The sequence below is a fragment of the Diabrotica virgifera genome, chromosome 2 (genome assembly GCF_917563875.1).
Source record: "Diabrotica virgifera virgifera chromosome 2, PGI_DIABVI_V3a".
Lineage (NCBI taxonomy): Eukaryota > Metazoa > Arthropoda > Insecta > Coleoptera > Chrysomelidae > Diabrotica > Diabrotica virgifera.
In genome coordinates, this window is record NC_065444.1 from 237,933,591 (window position 1) to 237,939,609 (window position 6,019).

Consider the following 6,019-nt stretch of genomic DNA (forward strand, 5'->3'; position numbering starts at 1 on the left):
TCGTTACAGATCTCTACATTTTGACTATTTCAAATGGTATTTGACGAAGTTAAACTATCACCGTAGCGATGGCACCACTGTGGTAGATATTTCCCAGTTTATAATAATTGTTTGTCGGTTGGTGCGAGTGTCAAAACTTTTTCGGGTAAGTTGATAAATTCCAGTATTTAAAAATAAACACGAATTTCAAAAAAAAGTCTGTGTCACGTTGAAGCTCTATTATTAGTCTTTGATATATGCTAATGAGTTTTCTTCAAATTGTCTGCTTTTTGACATAACTTCTTTTGTTGTGCAAAGCAAGCGTGTTTACAATATGGGCTATGCCTCTGTTTTTATTATGGGCTAGTGGCCCATATTTAGAACAATGTAGCAATGTAGGCAAAACGAAGTAGGAAAAGGCAAAGAAAAAAGAAAAGGAAAAGAAATAAAAAAAGGAAAACGTAAGCAGCTTACCAAAGTCACAAAGAACCAAAAAAAGAAATCGGTTTCTAGTAGCGAGGATGAGGAGGAATATGTGCCTGCAGATGATGAAAGCGATTACAATGAGTTTCCTTCCACACAGCCTCCATAAGACGCAGCTGACGTAACGTGTATGTTTTGCGAAGTACTTTTTTCAGAGGATAATCTTGGTGAAATATGGGTCAAGTGCTTCTGTTCCATTTGTGGGCACATAACGAGTGCGCTGGGGCCGAAAAAGAAGAATATGTGTGTGACTTTTGCAAATAGTTTTAGCCTATGAGTTATTTAATGTATTTTTTGTATTTTAGATATTAAAATATATTTGTCACGCATTTATCTCATTTCACACAAATTTAAGACACATTTTTCGGGGTAGCCCATATTTAGGATCATTATTCAAACAGCGCAAAAGTACAATTTTTCATTATTTATACATTTAAAACAGTTGTATATTTTTTAATCAATTTGCACTTTGGGCAGGTTATAAGTAACTAAATGTAGGTATTCTTGCATACCTTTGGAAATAAAATAGAATTTTTATTCTTTTTTTACAAAGAAAAATAAAATGGGTAGCCCATATTTGCATCCTTTCCTCTAATGACCAGACCAGAGAAATTAAGAGGCGAATAGAAATAGCGAGACAATCATTTATCAAAATGAAAAAGTTCCTATGCTGCCGGGACATAAGTTTGAAATTAAGAACGAGAATGTTAAGGTGCTGTGTTTTCTCCGTACTCTTGGAAGCACTAAAAGCCGTACGGCATGGAAGCTTGGACACTAAAAAAGATAAACATCAAAAACACTGAGGCATTCGAGATGTGGTGCTACAGGAGAATGTGGAAAGTACCATGGGCAGATAGAGTAACAAATCAAGATGTTTTGCTGAAGATGGGGAAGGAATGCGAAGTCATAAAAACAATACAAACGAGAAAACTGGAATATCTAGGCCTCATAATGAGAGGGGAAAAGTACTCCCTGCTAAGTCTTATAATCCAAGGAAAAATCTAGGGAAAGAGAAATGTGGGACGTGGGAGGATTTCCTGGTTGCGAAATTTAAGGGAGTGGTACGGGTGCAGTTGTATACAATTGTTCAGAGCTGCAGCCAATAAAGTCAAAATTGCTGTGATGGTAGCCAACCTCCGATAGGAGACGGTACTGCAAGAAGAAGAAAATAATATAATATGTAAAAGCAATTTATATGCATATCACTTAAACTAAAATATCCGTAAGTTCGGGTATATATTCACAGGTTTCTACAGAGTTCACGACATTCACAGTTGATCACACGCGAGCGCTACGTGGCTCTTATTGGCCGCAGCGGAGATTGCCGTGTTTGGTACGCACTCAGCTATGAAGATTGCCGCTTTTGATCCCAATATGAATTTTTCACTGCGATTTGTATACAGTTAAGACCACTTTTGGTTCTCACAAATAGTTTTATCTAACAGATAATAAAAAAACGCAACAGATGGCGTCCCTAACTCAAAACAAGAAAAAGTGGAGATTGCCGCCTTTGATTTTACACCCCTCAAGTGTGAAATAATGAGTATTTTTTTCACATATTACAAATTTGAGTGAAAATCAAGTGTATCAAATATTTTAAAATTTTGGGGAAGTAGAGAATTTCTCTTCTTTGGGTAACTGGATGCAATATGCACAAAACAGAGACATAACAGAAAGAGCTGAGGGGGCACTGCGTCCAGCACTGGACGCGTATGGGCTGATGATTATGAACAAGAAAAAAGGCACAGATAAGGTTGAAATAATGATGAAAAACGTAAACACATAAAAACTCTTTAACATTTGCCAAATCCCACAGTTGTAGCAGTTAGGATATTTTACGTGTATATTAAACATGCGAACATTTTAGAAAGCTTTTATACTCATTATAAACACAAAGTTCCTGAGAATTTCTTAGACTTAATTACTTTAGAAAATTTATGAACGTAGATTAAAATTTAACGTCACCTACAGCTTGCTCTTTAACCTGCCAGCTCAAAAAAGATGTAGGTTAACCACAGAGAATCGTGTTCCTTTATTGAATAAAAAACTGTCTTAACACGTTAAATACCATTAAGAAAATTGGCAAATAACATCTCGTGCAAAATTCGTTTTTAATACAGTGAGGAGTGTACAAATAGATAAAACTTAGTAGAAATGTCACAATTGTGTGTGTGTGTGAAATGTCACAATTTGCCATCTCTTGTCAGTTGCTGAAAAGTCACATTTTATCCCATGTAGACAACGCGAAAACGGCGGGTTCGTTGGAAAAAATATTCTCATGAGATTGCATAATCACATTTGTAATACACCCCAGAATAAGGTTCAAGAAGTCGACCACCAGAAAAGTGGTCCAAATTTTTTTTAACATTTTTTTTTATCAAATTTCAAAAATTATTATTTTTCTTGTGGACAACTTTTTTTTAGGTTTTTTAGATCATTCTGGACCAAAAAGGTCTCTTGTAATTTTTCTCTAAAATTAATGGTTTTCGAGTTATAGGCAATTTAAAATTAAAAAAACGCAAAAATGGCGATTTTTAAGACTTAATAACTCGGTTAAAAATTATTATTATGAAAGTCAGAAAGTTTATACGGTCTAGTTGGTTATCTTGTCCGTCCATGATATCCTTAGGATTTGCCTGTATAGCCACATCTTGAAGGCTTCAAGTTTTTTCTCCATCGCTCCGTAATACAGGGTGTCCCGAAAAGAATGGTCATAAATTATACCACACATTCTGGGGTCAAAAATAGTTCGGTTGAACCTAACTTACCTTAGTACAAATGTGCTCATAAAAAAGTTACAGTTCTTTGAAGTTACAAAATGAAAATCGATTTTTTTCAATATATCGAAAACTCTCAGAGATTTTTTATTGAAAACGGACATGTATCATTCTTATGGCAGGACCACCTTAAAACAAAATTATAGTGAAATTTGTCCACCCCATAAAAAATTTATGGGGATTTTGTTCCCCTTAAACCCCCCCAAACTTTTGTGTACGTTCCAATCAATCCATTATTGCGGTACCATTAGTTGAACACAACGTTTTTAAAACTTTTTTGCCTCTTAGTATTTTTTCGATAAGCCATTTTTTATCGAGATGCGGCTTCTTTTTTACTATATTTACATAAAAAATTTATGGGGGTTGTGTTCCTTTAAACCCCCCAAATGTTTGTGTACGCTCCAATTAAACTATTATTGTGGTACCATTAGTTACACACAGTGTTTTTAAAACTTTTTTGCCTCTTAGTCTTTTTTGATAAGTCAACTTTTATCGAGATGTGGCTTCTTTTTCAAAATATACCAAAAAATTTAAGCTATAAATAAATTTTCAGATTATTAACAGGTGTCTATAATCATACTTAACCATATATAAATATGTGGTGGATTTGACAAATATTCAAAATATCTCGATAATCACTGGCTTATCAAAAAAGTACTAAGAGGCAAAAAAGTTTTTAAAATATTGTGTTTAACTAATGGTGCCACAATAATAATTTAATTGGAACGTACATAAAAGTTTGAGGGGTTTAAGGGAACAAAACCCCCATAAAATTTTTATGGGGTGCACAAATTTCACTATAATTTTTTTTATAAGATGTTGCTGCGATAAAAATTCCTCATGTCCATTATCAATAAAAAACCTCTAGAAGTTTTCGATATATGAAAAAAAATCGATTTTCATTTTGTAACTTCAAAGGGCTGTAACTATTTTTGTGTGCACTGTTGTATATAGGTAAGTGAGGTTCAATCAACCTATTTTTGACCCCAGAATCTGTGGTATAATTTATGACCAATCTTTTCGGGACACCCTGTATAATATTGAGAAAATATTATATAACATCGTAGGAGACTTACTTTGGAGTTTAAAGAGTTTGGCCATGTTATTGAATGCACTCGTAGCCTTCTCTATTCTACATTTTATTTCTTGTGAGTGGTCCCATTGTTTGTTTATTATTGTTTCAAGATAGGTATAATGTTTTACTCGGTCCACTGGTGTATTATTGATAAGTAGTTGGGCGTCTCTAATTTTATTTTTGCTGATGACCATAAATTTAGTTTTTGATATATTTACTTGTAGTCCAAATCAAAAACTTGTAAAACATTAATCGTCATTAATGTCACTGAATGTTCATTTTTATTTCTGTAGCTTTCTATTGGACATAATCTCTATGAATGAAATTATCAGTAGGAATTACACGACAGCTCTAAAATTATCGATTTGTATCCCGGGTGATACGTTGGCAGTTTTAATTTCACGACCCGAAGGGGAGTGAAATTATGTCAAAGTGTCACGAGGTCAAAACAAATCGATAATTTTTAAGAGCTCGAGAGTAATTCTGTAAGATTATTTCATGAATAAAACTATTTTTTAAATCATTTTAACTAATATTTTATTAATATTTTAACTTGAATATTTGCTAAACCTGTTTCTTGTTGTTCTCTGTGACAAGTTGTAAAACATTAATAATTGTAATTAATGGCACTGAATCTATTTTTGCGTAGCAACGAAGGGCATCTGACGTAATATTTGACGACGGGAAATTATCGAAAAAAATTCCCGTTGTAGTTTTTATTCTTGTAGCTTTCTATTGGTCAGAATCTCTATGAATGAAGTAATCTAACTAAATGAAACGCTTTAGAGTCAAATGATTTTTTCAGTAAAAATAAATTTCAAATTAAAAAACCCTCATATACGCTGTGAGCTCGTACGTAGAGGGGATATTTATAAATTCGCGAGCGCCAGTAGTGGCAAGTCTGTAAACGTTTACCGGAAATTTGACATAAATATCAAAGTGATTAATTTAAAATTAAAATTAAAAACATTAATTATAAAAAATATTAGTTGCTCAAAGCTGTGGTATATATTTTTACCTTAAATATATTTACGTTTTAAATACTGAATTTACGTTTTTTTAATGTTCCGTAAAATGTAATTATAAATTAATCTCTCGTGTAGCGCCATCTACACGATAATTGGGAAAGTATCCAAAGTAAGAAATTAATATTTCGTCAATAGAACGTCAAAATGATTAGCAAAATCGTAAAAAAATCTGTTACAATTTAATTACTTTTTAGCGTTGTAAATATTAAGCGATAACAATTAAATAATAAATTTAAAAATTACCGGTGAAAGTTGAATTAGTAATCCGCCAGGAGCGACACCAGCGAAGCTCAGAGCGTATATCCCTCATATACCTTTTAAAATACTTTAAATTCTTTAAAACCACTATAAGATTTTTACTTGAAATTGATAAAGGATTGGGGTAACACTAGTTCAGTATCAGATTATCCTTGTTATTTTAAATTTATATTCCCGCATAATAATGGAATTGTTTGACTTCATTGTTTAAGTTTTCCAAAAGTACGGTTGTCCGAATCTAAAATCAGTCACAAGTTGGAAAGTTAGGAAACATGTCTGGTGTTTGTTGTATCTGCAAATAATATAGTTTACCCTAACTATAGTTAAACCTACTTAAGAGAGCCACAAGGGACCTCAGGTCCAGTGGAAAGGTCGTTAAGCCCCCGCACATATTAAACCTGACCTAAATAGTTTACCAT

General features: G+C 33.0%; 1 protein-coding gene across 1 annotated transcript in view; it reads left to right on the top strand.

Annotated features, from left to right (window-relative positions):
- LOC114330885 (neuroendocrine convertase 2) overlaps positions 1–6,019 on the top strand; it is a 423,318-nt gene that overhangs the window by 50,404 nt on the left and 366,895 nt on the right. The window lies entirely within an intron of this gene.